Source organism: Phyllostomus hastatus, unplaced genomic scaffold (assembly GCF_019186645.2).
Source record: "Phyllostomus hastatus isolate PE091 unplaced genomic scaffold, TTU_PhHast_1.1 phas_scaffold_46, whole genome shotgun sequence".
Taxonomy (NCBI): Eukaryota; Metazoa; Chordata; class Mammalia; order Chiroptera; family Phyllostomidae; genus Phyllostomus; species Phyllostomus hastatus.
The window spans coordinates 41,162,935-41,185,769 of NW_025334032.1; positions in this window are offsets into that span (position 1 = coordinate 41,162,935).

The window sequence follows — 22,835 nt, forward strand, 5'->3', positions numbered from 1 at the left end:
TTGGATTATTTAGTTGCCTTTTTTTCTCACCCTCTTTAGGATAGCAGGCATCACTGAAAAGTACGTAATTTTCCTATCCAAAATTCCGGCACCCTTTCAATTTGTTCACATTATAGTCACATTTTTTCTACATTCAGAACGTCATATACATCCATAGTTGAGATATATAGATAGATAGATAGATAGATATAGATATAGATATAGATATAGATATAGACATACATTTGCATATAAAGCAGGTATGTTCAAGTATTTTATATGTTTGGTTTGCACTGAGAATGAATTATTTATTTTTATGGTTTCTAAATATTTGTGTCACTTAAGAGAAGTGCAAATATCTTCACTTTGTATTAAAACTGAAAATAGCTGCTATTACCTGGCTTAACAAATGTCTATTAACTTTATTGAGTTGTTAAGTATCTAATAATATTATCTGCCAAAAATCATGATCTAATCTTCTTTCTATTTGCCTTACCTCTTAATATATTTGCATGCCTTATTTCATCTGCTATTTTCAGAAAGAAATAAATTAGAAGTCAGGATAGCAGGTATCTTTCCTCTTCACCGTACTTTAAAGGGATTATTTTTACTTGCCATTTACTGTTAAATACGTCAAAGTGTGTTTTTGATCTAGTTTCCCCCCCCCAAGTTGTTCCTATTCAACATTTATTTAATATTGGGAATATATGACAAAAGATGTTAAATAAGTATTGGGGTTCACAATGATTAATTTCAAGTTGACATATTAATAATGATCATGATGTATAAAATACTAACTAAAACCTTTTGGGTCTTTATCATCAACCAAGTAGTTTTCTAAATTATAGAAATGTAGTATTGAAATGTATTAATTCATTAAATCCTCATAAGGTTTCCATGAAGCAGGTACAATTATTATCTATGTATAAAAGAGCTGAGACACAGGGAGATAAGGAACTTTCCCATTATGATAGGGCTGCTAAGCCCTGGCCTGGAATATGTCATTGTGATTAATCCAAAAATCTTTCCATTCACACACTTACATATGGTCAGGAATTTTTGTAAATGACAAGATCAGTTGATTGTAAGTAGTGCATTTGAAACTTTTACATTACTTGCAATTACTTTTTTGTAAAATTGTGACTTGGAAACTGGCGATTCATTCACGTGGTTATTGAAGTGCTATATCCAACATTGAACATGTTACAATTCATCGAGTTATGTTCTTTTAAGAAGGAGAAAGAATTTCTAAACACGGAGCAGTGCTGATTTCATCTCTCCTTCAAGTAAAATCTGTTGAAATCGCTAAGGGGCTTGCCAGCCAGATCTACCTTTGGAGTTTCAGTTCTAGATGTTTCTGTACAGTTTCCCCATGATCTGGTCCACTGTCAGTTCACAGGCAGTCCTTTTGGGCACCGGGCAAGTAAATCCCTTCAGGGACATGAAGAGAAAGCAAAAGCTATAGATTAAGAAAACAGTCTTATTATTCTCAAAATATTCCAAGTAATTCATACCCAAACTGCCTTCCCAGCACACTGTCTCTCAAACTGTATGAAGCTATCCCCTTCAGCTTGCTGACACTTCCAATACTTTAATTGGGACACCAATCCCTTATTATATTTTGCTGCAGGGATCAGTCGTACCTATGGAACATTTTAAATTGAATAGCCCCCAGGCCATCTTCTCCACTGTGCCCAAATGATAATGGATGAATATGCTTGTCTTAATTCTTTATTTTAAATTGGTCCTTTCCTCTTCGCTTCTCATTTTAAATTTTAAATTATTCCCTGCACCGCTCCATTATATAGTTGGTATCACATTATTAGATTTTAAGTATTATGCTATTTAACTTTAGTTAAGTGCCATGTTATAAAAAAAAGTGCTTAGTTCAAGGATGCTTTAAAGAGGAATTTCTTCTAGATATGAATAGTGTAACAGTCATAAATGAATTTTGTTAACTTCAGTTAGTTGACTTACTCTGGATTGTCCAATGGATCATGAAAGAATAATGATAATTTGGGAAAGATTCTGGAAATACATCAAAGTGATTATACTCTAATGAACTTACAGTAGGGTTCCCTAACATACAGATCTTGTTTAAACATTCATCAAGCAAGACATGAAAACACAGGACAGTGAAGAAACTCAAAAGACACATCTTCAAAATGCCAAAAAGTTAAAAATGTCCAACAATAAAATGAATTTAGAAAAATATATATTTAGCTATTTTCTTTTAATTATAAGCATTGTTTCCTATCCAAATTCCTAATAAATTCCTAAGAAATACATGACTCTAAACAAAGACAAAAGAAAATTTACATATGGAAAAAATATTGCTAGGTCAAGAAAAATTATAATATTTTCAAAGACTAAAAGACACACAAGATTGTTCAAACCAGTACTGTTCGTAACGTCAAAAGCAAATCATACGCTGTCAACAAGAGAATGAGCAGATCATGCTGTCACAGTGAAGTGTGGAACAAGAATAAAAACTAACTGCAGCTATAAATAAAGCATGAATACATCTGAATACAAAATGGGGAGTGAACTTGGCTGGCGTAGCTCAGTGGATTGAGAACGGGCTGTGAACCAAAGTGTCGCAGGTTCGATTCCCAGTCAGGGCACATGCCTGGGTTGCAGGCCACGGCCCCCAGCAACCACACATTGATGTTTCTCTCTCTCTCTCCTTCCTTTCCCTCTCTAAAAATAAATAAATAAAATCTAAAAAACAAACAAAAACAAACAAAATGGTGAGTGAAAAAGGTCCTTAAAGATTATATGCAGATAATATTTTAATAAATTTCAAAAACAAGCAAACCTAAACAATATATTCTATAGATAAAAAATACACATACCTAGGGCAATTGTTTAAAAAGTGACATGTTGATAAGCAGAAACCTTAGGGTGATGTCTCTGGGGGGTGTGGCACAGGAGGGCGGACTGGGGGAGCACAGACTGGGGGAGAGCGTGCAGGGAGGGGGCGCAGGTGTCAGTTATGGGTCTGGTTCTAATCGAACTAAATTACAAGGTGCCACCCTCTGTCTAACATTGGTAACATGCAAAGAACCGCCAATGTGAATCTCAAAGTGTCACTCATTTGAAATTAAAAACAGAAAAAAATGTTATTGAGAAATTTGAGCAGAAAAGAAATGTGAACCGAACTCTTCAAAATGCTGGTCAAATGCAAACGTAAAGAAAACTACTGAGTTTTTATGGATGATAATCCAAACACGAATCTGAAATGTAGTCAGCTGAAAACAGAATCAGACTATTTAGGGTTGCAGATTTGAGAGATGCCTGAAAAGTCATCAGGGTAGAGGGGAACATCTCCGATGTATTTTGAAATAATATGACTTTCCGCATCATCAGTTGAAAGTTGTCCGAGAATGTTCTCAAACCATTCTTGCCTTGCCATAAGCCTCAGAGTTCGGGAAGAAGGGTCTTTTCCCCTACTTCTTTAAAAAATAGGATAAAAGATGAAACATTTGCAATTGTAACTCAAGGAATTTGGATAATGTGTAATTAGTGACAACATTTTGCTAAATGTTATTAATCATCAAAATCAGTAACTAAAGATGTCCTAGGATGTAATATGGAATCTATGCATTATTTGCTATTCTCAGTTTGATTGACAAATTGAGTAGAGCCAGTGATGTGCTTTAGACTCCGTCCACGGTTCCTAGCTTTCCCAACAAAGGGAAATCAAGACAGAATTTGAAAACTGAATTCGGAGAAAGACTCTAAATGCATACTTTAATAAATACATACTAAGGTACAACTATGTCTGCAAGGGCCTCATTTACACGATGGGTAAAACAGAATAACAACTAAGACATGAACTCTGTCCTCAGCATACAGATGGGGTGCACTCTACCACAGCATGTGGAAATGAAAATGTGCCTGTAAATAAACGTATTTACCTAATTCTTCTTGAATCGATTTAGCAAATCTGAGGATCTATCCATCCTTGCAATAAAGGTATCAAACAGCAAACCAAAAAAAAAAAAAAAAAGGCAGGGGGGAGGAAGAAAGTACACAAAGTGCAAATGGAATGTGATATATCATTATTTTGATATGTATATATTTTTAAAATCTATATTATATTCCTAAGATAATCCCCATTCTTTAGGGCAGTGTGTTTGAAATGACCCCCAATCAAATCAAATGCTACACACACACAATGAGGTCATGCCATTGTGCCAGAGGAAAGGGACAGTTACAGCAGGAAGGGGCCGGCACACAGAAAACTGGATCGGAGACACCAGCAAGGGAAATGCAGTTCATCACAAGACCAAGTAGTCAAACCATCCCCTGCGTGCTCTTTTAACTTGTATGCCTGGGTTTCAGAGAAGGGTGAGGTTTTAGAGGAAGCCGGTGCCACACAGACAAGGTGGCAACCTTAAGAATAAATCACTGTGAATTGGAGAAGATAGACATTTCATACACAGTACAACCAAAACCAAACCAAAAAAAAAAAAAAACCAAAAAACAAGAAACAGAACTATTCAATAAATTGCCAGCACAATCTCAAATTGGAATACGTTCTCATTCACCAAAGATGAAAAAAATAGAACCTAATGACTCATTTTCAGCTCAGAGATTCTGCTTGAGCAGTTGGCCGTCCAGTGAGGCTGGCACAACCTCTATTCATTTCCTATCAGTAACAACGAGGCATGAAAATAAGCTCTGGGGAAAAGAAACATAAGAACAAGCTTTCAACAAGTGCTAAATTTTTGTAGGTAAAATAAATATCAACTTTTTAAAATTAGTGGTTCAAATTTTAACTCAAATTCACAATACTACTACATTGATTCTTTAGAAAATGTCTTTAAAAATCTCATTAGTTTGAACATATTACCCCTCAAAAATGGGAATTATTTTAGGAATATAATATAGACATTAAAAATATGTAGCAAAATATTTAACGATATATCAGATTCCACTTTCACTTAGCACACTTTCTTCCTCCCCACCTCCTTTTTTTTCTTTGGTGTGGTGTTTGATGCCTTTATCCCAAGGGCTAACACATCATCAGATTTGTAGAATCAATGAAAGAATAATTAGGTAAATAAGTTATTCATAGATACATTTTCATTTCCACACATGATCCTAATTGCATTTGCTGAACCCAGTGCCAATATTTCACTTCTGTGAGTCAGCAGTTCCTGTTTCCCCAATTTCATTCATCTCTTCTGTCTAATGTCTTCTAGGTTAACATGCCTTTCCTCCTTTAATGACTAGATGGGAGAAATATACCATTTTCTATTTTTATTAGGAATTAATAATCCTTTCTTTTGCACTATGCTAGAATTTAATTCATACTATTACCTTGAATTTTGATTAGTTATGCATAGGTTTTATTAGACTATAAATTATTTAAGCATAATAAAATACATACACATTTGTTTCCTCTCTATTGGTTACCATAGAAAACTATTTTTAGTGAATTAGTGTTTATCTGTGGGTATATACATGCATATTAGTACACTCATATATACAAACTTAACTCATGTTCATATATGTATATATGTATATATATATTTGAGTTAGATATTGCATGAAGATTGAGTAATGTTTTAGCTATAAACTTTCATATATGAAGACAACATTTATAAATGATTTTCAGAATGGACTGAACATTACAGTCACTAATAAAATGCTTTCAAAATAAAAATGTTCAGATCACTTTCCTAGAGATGATGAGGTGGGAAGTCGAGTGTAGTTCTCAGGCTTTCAATATTAGAGACTTGAAGAGTCTGTTTCAAAGTAGAGCCGGAACTTCTAACCACTGTCAAATATGTACCATGTACAAATATGTGTCTGTAAATCTTTGTCAACTCATAATTATGCATTTAATATCCCACAGTCCAGCACATTCTAAAGATAAATATTGTTATTCTTTGTTTAATTTCTCATTTGTAATCCTAAAAGATTGACAAGAATGGTATAAATGGTATAAACTGCTTTCTGGTGAAAGAAAAAGGAAGTGTACTCAGTTACTGTTTACACATCCTCAACAGCTTTATCAAAATTTCAGAGCTTGGATGCCCTGGAATGTTCTGAGCCTGGTTTAAAGAATTTATGTGCATAATTTCCCTCAACATATTCTTTATCTCTTCGAAACAGGGTGGGAATAACAGAAGTATAAATATATATACAATCATTACAAATCCACATATCCATGTCTACTTTTGAGAAATACTTGGTTTTATTACAAATACATAGTCTTAGTTGTACTGCACCATCATAATCTTCAGTAGTACAGCTTCAAATTATTAGCATGTTCTGTTCTTGGGTACTCATGCAAATCATCTCAAAATATTACATATTTGAAATATGTACTGGATTCCCTTAAATCAAGACCATTTCCCTCTTACCGAGAAAGTGATTATGGGACTGATATGCCTGGATCTTTAAAAAGTATGACTGGTCTTTCCCAGAGTTCACATGCTATTCTTGGTAAACAGAACCATTCCCCAGCCCGGTAGTTAACCAGATGGCGGCTCCCTGTCCCATTTACTAAGCTAGAGAGTTAAGCACGTGCACTCGGGCACACTATTCCCAAAGCGGTCTCTCTCCTCATCTCCTCCTTTTCTAATTCCCATCCCTTTCAGGTGGAAATCACTTTGGCAAAAAAGATAATTGGTTATGCTTTTCAGCACTGAAGTGTTTGCCTCAGGTTAAGACTGTCTCTTAAATTGAGACAGACAAAAAAACGATGTTGTAACTTTTCCTCTCTGTCTATCTCCTTGTTTACAAACGTTTTTAATGAGATTTCGTATTATGGTTTTTAATAAAACCTGAAGTTTATCTTCTCTGCATATTATTTTTACGTAATGGTTTTATTTTACTCCTTTCCTCCCCACTCGCACCCTCATGCCGTATTAAAGGAACACCCTTCACCTGGCTGGCATAGCTCAGCGGATTGAGCGTGGGCTGCGAACCAAAGTGTCGCAGGTTCGATTCCCAGTCAGGGTACATGCCTGGGTTGCAGGCCATGGCACCCAGCAACCGCACATTGATGTTTCTCTCTCTCTCTCTCTTTCTCCCTCCCTTCCCTCTCTAAAAAATAAATAAATAAAATCTTAAAAAAAAAAGGAACACCCTTCAGCCGGATGCATAAAACTGAGAATGGCAGCTAGGACTCTCACAAATGGCAGGGAAACAGCTCAGGGAAACAGCTCTGGCGGCCGTGACCTCATGGGCACCAGAACCTGCAGCGAGGACAGGATGCAGCTCTCCACATCTGCTTCCTGAATGGCTGATGTGGGGGAATGTTTGCTTTTTTATCATTTGTCTGACGTAAAAATTCCTCCTTTTAAATGGACATGTATATCACCATTCCTTCAATTAGTTCTTCCTTTTTAGCTTTTTGTTTTGTTTTTCACTTTGCTCCTTGGGGCTCTCTATTATTCTCTGACGTCTCATTCTCAGAGACCGCATTACTAGTCTCACTCCTGAGCGGGTCGGTCTGCAGACCCTCTGTGGGACAAGACATGTCTTCCTCCGTACGCCCTGCCCCCAGTGCAGTGAAGAGGACAGTGTTACTGATCAGTGTCATGAGAAAAGGAAGAAAATGAATAGAGAAGAGACGTTTGATTTGGGACATCATGACTTTGCTGTCTCTGATCTACGTCGAGTTTGCTAGTAGCCAATCAGAAGTAAAATTACCCGTAGCTATAGTAGATATGCTCTCCAAAAAGGAGAATCATCTTTCTTCATTCCTCAGAAGGCAGTGCCTTTTACTATCAAAATATCAAAATACACCAGAAACTCAGGCCAAATGGAAAGAGTCAGAGTGAAAATATTAAGTCAGATTTCACAAAATCGTGATTGCCACCCAGACGACAGTGTTTCTGCAATAAAACAAGCATCAAGTTGTATGCATTGGAACACACGGCAGATGAAGAATGACGAGTTTCGGAAATATTAAATGCAGTGATTATTGTTCACACCATAAGCAGACAGAAAAGTCAATGTTAAGATCTATGTTCAATAATTGGATTCTTTCAATAATTATGGGAAGTCTGTCAGTGTCCAGATCTTTTAGGAAAAAACAAGTAAGCCATATATCTTTGAAAATAAAAATATTTACTTAACTAAAGAAGATACTAAAACTACTCAAAATACAACATCTTGTTCTGAGTATAAATAAATATATATTATCTGATAATTATCAAAAATATGATAAATATGCTATCAGTTTAAGTCATTAACTTACCAAATTTAAATCCATTATCTAATGCAATATAAATTGGAATTATTCCACTATATTAAAATTAATTTTCTATCTTGATGATGTATAATTATATATCTTGATGTATATTTAATTGCTTAATTCATAATTCTAACCTTTAAAGGGTTTTAGATTTACATATAAGGCACATATGATAACTCTTCTGGAAAGACAATGACCAAAAAGTTATGTCATATGGAACAGTTTATTGACTTTCATTTACTCACAAAATGAAAAGTCTTTATGAGTATGTTGAGCTGTAAACTTTAGCCCAAAAAGTTATATGAAATTTTAAGCCATTTTCTCATAAAAATGTTTTACTGTGGTCATGCAATAAATGCTACTTAGTCCATTCATTTATTCAACAAACATTTATGAAATACTATATGTGCCAGGTGCCATGTTAGTGGGGGCGATACAACCACATGCGAGATTGACATAGCCTCTTACATGGCATTTATTAAGATATGACCAGTATATAAATAACATACCTACATCTTTTGGACTATAAGGCTCACCTTTCCCCCCCAAATTTGGGAGGAATAATGGTTGTTAATGCTGCTGTTGAATTCTGTTTACATTTACATTGGTGAAATATTATGTTATTTATGTTATTAAATATTTTATGGCATTTTTTGCTTCGAATTTTTTTCTTCTACTTTCCTCCTCTAAAACCTAGGTGCATCTTATGGTGCAAAAAATACGGTACTACGTAAGTACTTTTGGTATGTCATCATAGATTAAAATGCCTCCCTAATAAAACAGGTTCAAAATTACCTCTTATAACAGCATAAAGACATTTCTTCCTCCAAGTGCAAAATCTGGCACATGTCTGGGTGCCCAGTGACCACTACAACACGGCCAGGTAAAGGGAGTAAGACCTGTATGGGTTCACTGGAGGGTCAAAAACAACTTTCCCATTTTATTTTGAACTAAAACGTTACTGAAATAAAAAAGTTACTTTTATTTCAAAAACATAACTGACACTCTGGTGAAAAGTGAGGATATGAGGAGACAGTCCTTTTTTGGGTGGGGGAGTCTCTCTGCCTAATTCGGTGACCAACAGCCTCCCCCTTGCCTGGGTGGCCCCCTGGCGGCGGCACCCCATGGCCCTGCACTTCTGCCACACCCGAGTCGGTGAGCTGGGGAAGAGGGAATGTGCCCAGCAGGAAAGCCCGGCTCACTCTGCTCTGCGGACGCAGGCAGTCTGCCAGCCAGACGAGGTCTTTGTTCCTTTGATCAGCGATTGTGTAATTCTGGCTTCATGGGACTCTCCCTAAGTCTCCAACATTGTTCAGCCTTTGCGGCAGAGCAGTGGCCTATATAAATGATCACTCGGTCTTCTGCCCCTGGAAAAATGTCCACGATGTTTTTTTTTTTTCTCCTAGCATTCCATCTTTGTCTGAAGTTCCATTTTCAGCTGGATCTCTTGCGCCATATGAATAGCCCGTTCTCAGGGTTCTGGTATCAGCTCGTTGGGCAGAGTAAAGGCTTACACTGATCCAATGTATTAAAACACGTTATAAAGGTGGAATTTTTAAAATATAATGTATGCCTATGCTGTCATGAGAGTTTACTTGGGTTTATCAGGTTTTTTTAAGTAATGACATATTTCCTGTATTGATTCTCCATTTGAAAGGAGGATCTCAACCTTACATAGGCACAGAAATTACGGCCTCAGAATCACGTTAGTTTCCACAGTGTCCCTCTTAGTAAGAGCAGCTGTGCCATCACAGCTGGTGGCAGCTCTCTGCACCCCTTTCTGACAACGGTGCAACAGTGATCCCTGTAAAAGTGTGCTCAAGGATCACTTCTGTGTGACAAGTGACCCGAATCCACATGGAACCCCCAGCGTGCTGACAAATGACTCCTGGAGCAGCTTTTGGCCTCAATCAGCATGTTTTCCTGTCAATAGGGATGCCTTTGCTCCAACGAAATAAAAGATCAAAATGCAATTAGGTGGTTTTTCTTTTTTTTTTTAAGAGATGCCCAGAAAGGCTGCCATTGCATGGCCCGCAGTAAAATGTCCTAAAAACCCTTCATATTACCTCGTTTCACCGCAGTGCTCAGAGCAGCCAGTCCAAAATTGTGTTCTCCTCTCGCCCAGTCTCCTTTCCTGTAGCTGTCAGCCTGACCCACGCTGTTCCCTTTTGCTTTTCCATCCCTCGTTAAACCTTCGTTCTCAACCCAGGACTTCAGTGCCATTCCCAGTACTCCGTACACCCAGCAGAGCTGGAGGTAGGGTTCCTCATTTGCTTCAGAAACACTCCCTTCTATGTTATTTGGGAATTCCCTCACTCCTCTATGCGCTGGTCTTCCTTTGGGACCTTCCACCTTGACCGCCTTCTCTCCTGCGGCATGAGTCTGTGAGATTTCTTAGCTTAACCTTCTCTGAAATTAGCTCAAGATTTGAGTTTTGCTGTTGATTTGGGTTCTGGCCTGTCCTCTGGCTAATTTGGGCAGCTTTACCCAGCCTTAGACTCTCTATCACTATGCTAGAGTATGACTTGGTTGTCATTGGTCACCGTTCCTGGTAGCCTTCACCGTAGGTCCAGTTAAAGAGCCACGTGGACTTGACATGTTCTGCAGCCCGAAAGCATGACCGTGGGAGGATGGAGTCAGGGCTCATGGGTGCAGTTGTGGCCAGAATACCAGCTTCTGCGCTCCCTGCTGCTCCCTGTCTGGCCCAGGAAGCACAGCATGTAACCAGCAGTGCCTTCCTCCCCCAGCCTGGCTCTCTTTGCAGGACAGTAAAGTACCAAAAGCATCCTGCCTTTTCCCTGGGCAGCTCTGTGTTGTAGCAACATCTAGGGACCGAGATTCCTCAGTTTCTCTCTGACACTACAATAGCTGCCTACTCAATCCCTGATTCCATTCACTCCGAGCTACTGTTTTTTTTAAAGATTTTATTCATTTATTTTTAGAGAGGGAAGGGAGGGAGAAAGAGAGAGAAACATCAATGTGCGGTTGCTGGGGGCCATGGCCTGCAACCCAGGCATGTGCCCTGACTGGGAATCGAACCTGCGACGCTTTAGTTCGCAGCCCATGCTCAATCCACTGAGCTACGCCAGCCAGGGCAACTACTGTGTTTTGACAACTCATATTCTTTCCTCAAAACTACACAGAAGGTGGGATGCCACTATTCCATTCTGATGTTCACCCTAAGCTCTTTTAACCTGTGTTATTTGGTTAATGTGGTTCATAGAAAGCAACAAATGATGTTTGAAAGCCTTGTTAAGCTACAGTTATAGCAACCTTTATCCTATGCTCGAGAATGTCATTTTGATTAACTAAAATTGTGATGTGATGCAATTTGATTTCATTTAAATGAAACTGGGAGTTGATGGTAATGCCAGTAATGACAATAACATGTAACTGACTATACAAAAATAACTGCCTAGATTGAAATAGAGAGTATTGTTGCTCATAAATGTATTGAGGGTAGGTCATTTAAAAAGGTAGTTATGCAGTATTAAGTGTCTGAGCTGGAAATAAAAATAATTCTCTTCTGCATGGTAAGAAACCTCGTACATCTCACTCAGGATCACCGCGCCGCTCAGCTTCCTCACCTGTGACATCCCAAACAGCGCACACAACCTGCAGTGGTGCCCGATTGAAGTTCTGTGCTTTCAATTCGTTACGGCTTCGAGGACCTCATTCATTCTTATTCTAAAACCAGTTAAGCATACATATTCTTTAATTATAAGCACTTCAAGCCCTGGCTGGCGTAGCTCAGTGGATTGAGCGCGGGCTGCAAACCAAAGTGTCGCAGGTTCAATTCCCAGTCAGGGCACATGCCTGGGTTGCAGGCCCCAGCCCCCAGCAACTGCAAATTGATGTTTCCCTCTCTCTCTTTTTCTCCCTCCCTTCCCTCTCTAAAGATAAATAAACAAAAATCTTTAAAAAAATAACAATTACCTTTAAAAAAAGAACTTCACATAGTAATAGCTAAGTTTTACATTCATTTTTATGGATAAATTTTCATTTCATATCATTAAAAATTACCTTAAATGCTATTTTAGGGTGTGGAAAGTTTATAAATATATACAATTTTATATTCCAGAACTTCTCTTTACAAATGATTTCATTAATGGATCCTTTTTTATCCATGTCTTAGAGAGTCTAACATTTATTTTTACTACTACTGCAGCTGATGCTGCTACTAGCACTCACATTGGTACGATACACATAGCATATGCTTCATTATTTTCCAGAGTAATTTCCCTTCAGTGCTCAGGCTGTAGAACAGAACGGGGGAATCACTTTTCGTTTGGAACTCAATGCTCACACACTGAACGCAAGCCGCACTAACACTTAAGAAAGGGGGTTGCTTTCTGTTTGTTTGACTTGGGACCAAATGCCAGGGCAGAAGACAGACCCTTCGTGACCTAAGGAGAATCTCTTTGGGGACGAATAAGAACCGATGATGTTGGCATCAGAGGAGAGCGAAGGGGTTCTGAGATTCTTTTTTTCTTTAAAGATTGCTTTTTTAAAAATGATTTTTTAAAGATTTTATTTTATTTATTTTTAGAGAGGGAAGGGAGGGAGATAGAGAGAGAGAGAGAGAAACATCAATGTGTGGTTGCTGGGGGCTGTGGCCTGCAACCCAGGCATGTGCCCTGACTGGGAATCGAACCTGCGATGCTTTGGTTTGCAGCCTGCACTCAATCCACTGAGCTATGCCAGCCAGGCGCTTCTGAGATTCTTATTCATAAAACTCAGCCACTCAGATGAAAATGAAACCTGTTAGCGTGGTTAGTTCAGGCTTCATCTATTGATGACACTGATTTATTTTAAATTTGTTATTAAGCTTTTGTTTTCTGCCTTCATCATTTAGTGAAGATTTTAATCTTCCAACAGCTAATGAGATCCACAGGTCCCTTCTGAGATTAAATATCAGTATGTTAACTGGAGATGTGGATGCCATTATAGACGTTTGTTCATTTTATTTTCGCGTTGAAAAAGGTAATACTCATACTAGGCCTGAAAGGAGGATTGTTTGTGTTAGAATTGTTTCTTTCAGCAAAATAATTTTTTCTTAAAGTTATTTTCAGAACCCATAGAAGTCTGTGTTCGTTGTATGAATATTGACAATCTCCTATTATGACTAATATTTTGTTACATTTTTTGTAATGATGAAATGAGGCATCTACAGAAGGGTGAGTTTACGTCACCGTATCTACGAAGTGACAGACACGTGTACCTACTGGGCAGCTGAAGACGGATGGTTAAAGCTGAAGCAAGGGCTACGTTCAGTATTTAATGAATAACACAGACCCTTCTTGGGGTTTTTTCTATGCACCTCAGAACGAACAGAAGCCCCCCAGGGCTCTGTCAGAGCTGGCCTGCAGAGGGGAGCGCAGCGCTCTGACGCACCGTGTCACCTGTTTCTGTTAAACCCGTTGAGTTCCTCATCTTGCCCTTTCTCGGTTCCCATCGCAAATGAATGATCACCTTCTTTCTTCTTCTTCGCACACCCCTCCATTTCTGTACATTTCGTATGAAGTGTTTTCAGGTCTTTCCTCATTCTTGTATCTTTGTGGTTCTTCTTCTTGAACCACAGAACTAACACCTGTTCGAACTGCATCTGGAAGTTGTACCGGAACACATTTTCAAACTAACTTGTCTGATATGTCTGATAAAGTGCTTTACACATTTCTAAGATACAAGTAATTTTGTTGTAGGGATAGGTTTTCCTTCCCATCTCAGTTCTAGAGTCAAACTACCATTTTAATAAATAAGTAAATGTTTCATCTATTTATCTCTAGGCAGAGAGGAAGGGGGGCAAGGAGAAGAGAAACATTGATTGGGTTGCCTCTGGTGTGAGCCCTCACGGGGAACCAAACCCGCAACCCAGGCAGGTGCCCTGACTGGGAATGGAACCAGCCACCTTTCCCTCTGTGGGATGACGCCCAACCCACTGAGCCACACAGGTCAGAGCACAGACTATCGTTATTTCAGATGCTACACACTTTTCTACTTTCAAACACTGTCTCTAATCTTTGCAGTCAAACGGCTCCGCATAGGACAGCGGAGGGTCTGACCCACTGGAATGCCCCCGTAGCGTTGACCTCCTGCTGCTGTTCCTTCTTTTTCTTTTTTTGTAATTGTGTTCTTGATTTTGTTTCTGCACTGTCTTTCCTCTACAGGCAGAGGCTGCATCTGCCCCGTCATTGCTACTTTTGTCTTCTCTTCCCCTTCTCTCTCTAGGGACCCTTCTCTTGTTTACGCACCTCTCTCTGAGGCCTCACAACAACTCCCCCGTTATCAACATAAAGAGACACACCTTGCCTTCGATGACGCCCTTCTGTCACCTGTTTCCCTTTTTATTTCTTTGAAAGCACCTCTGAATAATTGAACGGAACTGCTGCATCCATACGGGGTATTTTGCTTGCAGATGCTTTGGTTCAACTGTCTAAAGATAATAGTCTAAATCAGCCCAAAGTACTCAGAGGCCGCATTAAAATTCAGCTTGCTCTGCCATCATTTATTACCAGTCTTCAGTCAACATAATATGCCCGACTCTACATTTATAATGATGCTTGCTTGTAAATCTAGCCTATCTCCCAGCTTTCAAACAATGCCTTTGGAAATAGCCTTTTTTTTTTCAAAAGTTCTGCTGTATTTAAATGGAAAAATAAAGATATTTTTAGTCAGCTCATTTCTTTGAAAAAACTCCTAAAATGTGGACATTAATTAGGACATATTAGTTTCTGGTAAAATATTGTATTCTATTATATTGAAATAAAAATATTTTTAAAATAAGTTAATTAAAACTAACACAGAAATTAATCATTGATATTACCATAACTAAAAATACAATGTTTCTCATAAGTAAATATTTTTCCAGTATACTTAGGTTGTTGCCTTAGCATTTGGTATAAGGTTTTCAATTTTAAAGGTATGACAAATAATTCCTAAATTTCATATATATCTTTTAGTTAGAAAGTAGCAAAAAGAAAATTGCTTTCTGTTTTTTGTGAAACTTTAGAATTGGCTAAAGAAGATAGAACTTTTTAGTAACAGTAGTTACTATGTAGTGACTCAATCTGTGACAAGGGGAGTAAGGTTCTAGTCTGTCTTTGAGTCCATATAGACTTGCATGTGTGAGGTGAAGCGTGGCCACCAAGTTCAAGCTCTTCAAGGGTAAACAAACTCAACTGTTGAACGTGCCTTCTTTTTGCATTTTGCATTTTGCATCATTGATTTTATTACAGTTGTCCCAGATTTTTCCCTTTTGCCCCGCTCCAGCCAGCCCGCCCACCCCCCTTGTTCCCCATCAATCTGGTCTCCACTCTCCACGCCCCTGGGTCATTCGCACAAGTTCTTTGACTACTCCCCTCCCCTTCCTTTCACCGTTCTCCTCCTGCAGCTATTGGTCTGCTCCAAGTTTCCACGTCTCTGGTTCTGTTTTTCTCATTAGTTCATTTTGGTCCTTAGATTCCGGTTATAAGTGAGGTCATATGGTATTTGTGTTTCGCCGGCTGGCTTATTTCACTTAACATAATAGTCTCCAGTTCCATCCATGCCGTTGTAAAGGGCAGGAATTCTTTCCTTTTCCTTTCTGCTGTGTAGTATTCCATTGTGTAAACGCACCGCAGTCTTCAATCCACTCATCTAGTGATGGGCGCTTGTGCTATTTCCAACACTTGGCTATTGTCAACAGTGCTGCTGTGGCTATGTGCATAGGGTGCATAAGTTCTCTTGAACTGGTGTGTCAGGATGATTAGGGCCAATTCCAAGCAGCAGAATCACTGGGTCATAAGGTAGTTGCATTTTTAATTTTTTGAGGAAATCCCATACAGCTTCCCACAGTGGCTGCATAAGACCGCACACCCACCAACAGTGCACTAGGGTTCCCTTTTCTCCACATCCTCACCAGCACTTGCTGTTTGCTGATTTATGAATGATGGGCGTTCTGACAGGTGTGAGGTGATATCTCACTGTGGTTTGGGTTTGCATCTCTGGTGGCTAGCGATGTTGAGCATTTTTTTCATATGTCAATGGGCCACCTGTCTGTCCTTAGAGAAGTGTCTATTCAGACCCTTTGCCCATTTTTTTAATTGGGTTGTTTTCCTCACATTGAGTCACATGAGTTTTTTAATATATTTTGGAGATTCAATCTTTGTCTGATGTATTGTTGGCAAATATGTTCTCTGAATACAGTCGGTTCCCTTTTCATGTTGATGAGGATTTTTCAAGCACATGCAAAAAATTTTAATTTGATGTAGTCCTATTTTTCATGTTTTCCTTTGCCTCTCTTGCCCTAGGAGATAGATTGCCCAAAATATTGCTACATCGGATGCCTGAAATTTTACTGCCTATGTTTTCCACTAGAACGTACTTCTCTGTAGCAGTCATGGTTCACTCTAGTGAGGAAGTAAACAGCCACAGGTACAGATGAGAAAATAGCTGTATTAAATTTCAAAAGTAACCATATATTTAAAATGGTTGTGTTTAAAATATTAAATGGAACTACTTACTTTTCTTAGTCTCAATGTAGTCTTTTTCTCTAGACAGAAAGTAATTTTCCACTCAAAATAGCTCATAAAGCTTCTTGTCTTTGTAATCAAGTTAAGACCAGAGGAAATGACTTGCCTCCATCAGCAGGATACCGTTTTATTAAATTCAATCAAATGTTCTATTTACACACTTCAGTCCTCAATAAAATCCAATTTTATTATTTGAAACCTATAATCTTCAGTGAAATTGAATAAGTGTATTTCACCAAAGCTGAAGTGCCCTGTTATATTAATCAGCCAGACGGGATTTTCTACAAAGGTAGGGAGGGATGGAGTAAAGGCAGCATTGCCGATAGTCCGATTCTGGCGAACTTAGTCTTCCCCTTTAAGTGAATCAATTCTTAGACTCAATGTCAAAAAATTTTATTAGATAAATTCTGCATGCTGAAATAAAAAAAATATGTTTGCATTTTAATTTAGCTTTTATGTTCCATGTGAAGGGTTTTCCTTGGGCACAGTTGTAGAATACTAATATTTTAGTATATTTTATTTACAGAAATCTACTTATTTAGCTTCTAGAAGAATAAGCATCATCTACTTAGGAATTCTGAGAAAAGACAAAGCATAAAATATGGTAAATATAATTAATGAAAGAAGACACCCAGTTGCAGTGCTTCTGAACAACCTTAAGTGAATTGCACCTTGAAATCAATGAGTAAGTCTCAGTCAGTTTAACCTACAAGGGTATCAATTCAGAGTGGCCACTGTAGCCTGCAAGGCTGTCCTTCAAGCTTTCAATTAGTCTCTTGAAAGTCTCTGTGGATTTACGGTGAGAAAGCCTACTGGCTATGTTTCTACTTTATCAACAGAGCAGAGAAGAGCCCTGGATTATGAGTCCGATGCCCTGTGTACAGTCATGCATTCCCAGTTAACTCTCCGTGCAACTTTAGCCGCGTGATTTTCAATCTCTGAGCCTCAGCCAGCTGGCTGCCAGTCTCCACCCCTCACCGGAGGGAGATGGGCGATTTGATTGACATGCATGCTCCGTACAGTCCTGCACTCACACAGTGGTCCAGGCAGCAAGTTCCATTAGTGTGACCACAATTTTTCAACTATTGCCATCCTAAGATTGGATCATTTCTAAGGTGATTGTCACTACTGATATTCTGGAACTCTGAATGCCCCCAGAGCAATTAATCAATTCCTGTTATTGACACTCATTGGCTCCAAGGCTCCCAGCTTTCTAGATAATTCTAGTGTTATTTACAAATGTTTTCTGTTGGTTACTAGCTCAGTGTTCCTTAGTCAGACTGAGACAGCTAAACTACGATGAATAAAACTAAAGTTTATTAAAAATGTATATACATATGCCAGTCATATAACATATATCGGAGGCATGTGTCTATCTATATGTATATATACATACATATACACACAAACCCACAGTGTGAAAGAAAGCTGAAGATTTATAATTTTTGAAATGCTTAAGCCATTTGTTTCCATTGGCAGGAAATGATAACTTGGCGATGTCTACAAATGATGTGTAATTAAAAGAAGGAGAGTTATGCTATAAGATAGGGCGCCGTTTGGCTTTGAGAGATGGTCCTGGGGCCACTGCCCGTGCGGCAGGATGACGGAAACGTTACTCTGAACTTAATCAGCCCCGAGCACATCCGTCTCTCTCTAGACCACCTTTAACACAGCGAGCCAGTGGATGTGATATCAGTGACAAAACGTCCAATTAAACACGGCTAGTTCCACTGATGATAATTTAGGTTTGGCGAAGTGCACAATGGACTGCACTGTGTATTTTGTTGGATCTAAATTAAGAAATGCATCAAGGAGTATTATGATAAGGGACAAAGAGCAATGCATTTGGAATTAAAAGACAAGGATTTAAATGATTGATCAGATGAGGCCCTGCATTTCAAGTGATTTTTTAAATGTAAAAATTTGATACATGTTTGTTATTGTTAGAAAAATACATACATTTAATTAGAACAATAAGCAGTGAGAAGTGATATTAAGAGGCACAAAAATGTGGTAAATAGACACACACATATGGAAACTGGTCCGTTTCTCTGTTTAACATATTTTATATTACAATATAAAATATTATTATAGTTTACATATTTTACATTTACATATCTTACATTATATCTAGTTACATTAAAAATAACTAGATATAAATAAAATGTAATATAAGTAGATTCATTCCCCACTTGTGGCAGTAAGCTTACAAGATGTATGGCTATAATGGAATAAGAGTAAGTTATGTGACACTTTCTAATACTTTAGTGTTGGCATTTTAACAATAGATATGGAGTTAAACTAACTTATTAAAAATGATAACTTTATAAGGACACTAGCTTCTGTCGCTTTAAAGAAAAACGTGAGTTTGAAAATAAATTTTATGGCTACTCTTTCCAAATCCTTGACAGAATTTTCAATTGCTTCTTTCTTACCTGTAAAGCAAACTAGACAATTATAAAATAAAATACCGCAAAAATATATTTACTTAGTTATGGAGGAAAGTGGATCATATTATAAAATTGATTCACATGGAATACATGCTCTCAGATTGTGTGTGTGTGTGTGTGTGTGTGTGTGTGTGGCTTAAGTTGCAGGGTTATAACATAAATTACAGGGGTATTTCTTTCAGTACATGAGTAAACTTGAAAGAGTATCAGGATATATAGAACATGGGGAATATACAAAAGAGTAATAAAATAACATGATATATTTTTTAAAAATATATTTTAATTCCAAATTAGTTATATAAGAACTAAGAATAATGATGGACTTATAGGTTGTGGCTGGACATTTTCAAACCTTTTTTATGGGGGGTTGGGCTGGGATGGGGTAAAAGGCAGAAAACTATACTTGAACAACAATTAAAATTAAATTAAAAAATTTAACATATAAATTTTCAAAAAATTTTCAAAAAAGGTATATGCATTATATACATAAGCATATTCAACATGCCATTAACAATTTCAAAATTATTAAACTGAGACTACTGAAAACTGGGACTACTATGTTCTCATGAACTTTCATATCACCATAAACTATAAACATGTAATTATTACTAAAATGATCAATGCCCATAATCTTCTGAATTTCTAAGGCAAAAGACATAAAATAGGTGATTGTTTAAAAGATCTTTAGTCAAATACTATTTTAAGCCCCATGATGTATAAACATTAGAATAAAGAAAATATATCACCACAGTGATTGGCATTTGTGGAGAAATTATACCATGTATCCTGCTAGAAATTCACATAAACCTTATAGAACACCAAAATACAGGGATGTGGAAATCTTTTTAAAAATAATAACCCTGTCTCGTAGCACATAGAATATGAATATTTTATTAGTATCACTTTGTATATGTGCAATGGGTTATGTAACTCAAAATGCTTTCTCTGTTCCTAAATTGTTCAGGTTGAATTTTTTTTTTAATAATACAGATGCTTCAGGTATATAATTTGCTATCAATATAGTATTGGAGTCCTACCCACAGGAATAAAAAAAAATGAAGAAAGAGAAAAAAGGCATCCAACTTGAAAAGCAAGAAATAAAATTGTCACTATTTGCAGGTACGATACTTTATGTAGAAAATCTAAAGACTTTACCAAAAACTATTAAACTATTAAGTGAATTCAGTAAAGTTTCAGCACATAAAATCAATATATAGAAAGCTGTTGCATTTCTAGGTATCAATAACCAATGATCAGAGGAGATAGTAAGAAAGCAATCCAATTTACAATTGAATCAAAACGCATAAAATACCTAGGAATAAATTTACCAAATAGGTAAAAGACCTACAGGCTGAAAACTGTAAGACACTGAAGAAAGAAACTGAAGAAGATACAAATAAATGGAAGGGTGCACCATGCTCATGGATTGGAAGGATTAATATGTAAAATACCCTTACTACCTGAAGCAACATGAGGGGCCAGTGAAATCTCTATTAAATCACTAATGGAATTTTCAGAATTAGAACAACTAATCCTAACATTTAAATAGAACCACAAAAGACCACGAATAGACAAATCTCAAGAAAGAACAAAGTGGAAGGTATCATGCCCCCTGATTTCAAACTATACTATGAAACTACAATAATCAAAAGAGTGTGGCAATTACAAAAAGCAAATCTATAGATGAATAGAATAGAATAGAATAAATAGAGAGCCCAGAAATAAATCTTCACTTACATGGTCAATCAATCTACAACAAAGGAGGCAAGGATATGTAACTGGGTAAAGACAGTCTCTTCAATAAGTGGTGTTGGGAAAGCTGAACAGATACATGAAAAAAAAAAAGAAAGGAAGGAATAAAGAAAGCAGACCAATTTCTTACACCGTACACAAAAATCAACCCAAATGGATAAATATAACTCCTGAAACCACAGAATGTCTAGAAGAAAACATGCTGCCCTGGCCAGTGTGACTCAGTTGCTTGGAGTGTCATCCCACACACCAGAAGGTTGGGGGTTCAATTCCTTGTCAGGGCACATACCTAAATTGTGGGTTCAATCCTTGATCATGCCTCCCATGGGAGGTAACCGATATTTCTAACACGGATGCTCTCTCTCTCTCTCTCACTGTTACTCTCTCTCTTTCTCTCTCTACCTCTCACCTCCCTATCTTTCTAAAATCAATAAATATATGCTTAAAACTTTTTTAAGAAAACATCTACAGTAAACTCACATCAGTCTTAGCATTATCTTGAGTTCTTGAGTATGGGCAACAAAAGCAAAAATAAATAAGTGGGACTACATCGGACTAAAACTTTTTTACACAGCAAAGAAAGTCATTCACAAAACAAAAAGACAACCTACTGAATGGAAGGAGGTATCCATAAATTATATATCTGATAAGGGAATAATATGCAGAACATATAAGGAATTCTTAAAACTTAACACACACACACACACAAATAAAACAATTCACTTTAAAATGGGCAGAGGACCGAAATAGATAGTTCTCCACAGGGGACATACAGATGGCCAACAAACGTGAAAAGATGCTCAATATCACTGTTCATCCGAGAGATACAAATCTAAGCCACAGTGAGATACCACCTTCTACCTGTCAGAACGGAATTATCCAACAGTCAACAAATAGCGAGTGCTTGTGTTAGTGTGCATTAAAGGGATCCCTCATGTGCCTTTGGTGGGATTGTACTTGGAACAGCCATTATGGAAAACAGGATGGAGATTCCTCAGAAAATTGAAAACAGAGCTGCCATTCGACTCAGAAATACCACTTCTGGGTGTTTCTGAAGAAAACAGAAATACTAATTGGAAAAAATATATTCACGCTCATGAATTTAACATAGTCAACATATGGAATCAACCTAGATATCCATTGATAGATGAGTGGATAAGGAGAATGTGATACATACATAAGAACGAAATCTTGCCATTTGCAACAACAAGGATGGACCTAGAGGGTAATATGCTAAGCAAAATAAACAGAGAAATTCAAATACCAAATAATTTCACTTATATGTGGAATCTAAACAAAAAATCACTAAAGCAAGACAGAAAAAGACAGACACATAGATAAAGACTAGAAGCTAATAACTGCCCAAGGGTGGCAGATAGGGGATGAGTGATGAAAAATAAATTATATTTTTTAAAAATTGCTATACTGCCAACCTAACTGCGATGCCACATATACTATCTCTTTTGGTCCTCTTCAAACTCTGTGGGGTAGGGAGAACACGAACCACTCCCTCCGTCTGAAATAACAGAGAGACATTAAGTATAGATACCCTCACAGACGAAGGTACATACGTGAGGTGTGAATGTGCTAATTAACTCCGTGGGGAAATCCCTTCACAAAATACATGTGTATCGAATCATCACGTTGTATATTTTAAACAGCTTGTCATCTCCTTTGTCAATAATGCCTCAATAAAGTTGAATAAAATAAAATGGAAAGGGAAGGCACGCAGAGAAAGAGAGTGGAAATGAGTTGGCCAAAGCCAAAGCCTTGACAATGACCCCCGCTGGGCTAACAACCTTCCCTGTCTCCCTCCATTATTTCCTTCTTTCTTCCTTGCTCCCTCCCTTCCTTCTTCACGTAACCATCATTCACGTACTTGGCACCTGTCTCCGATGCCACAAAATGCACAGATAAATGAGAAAC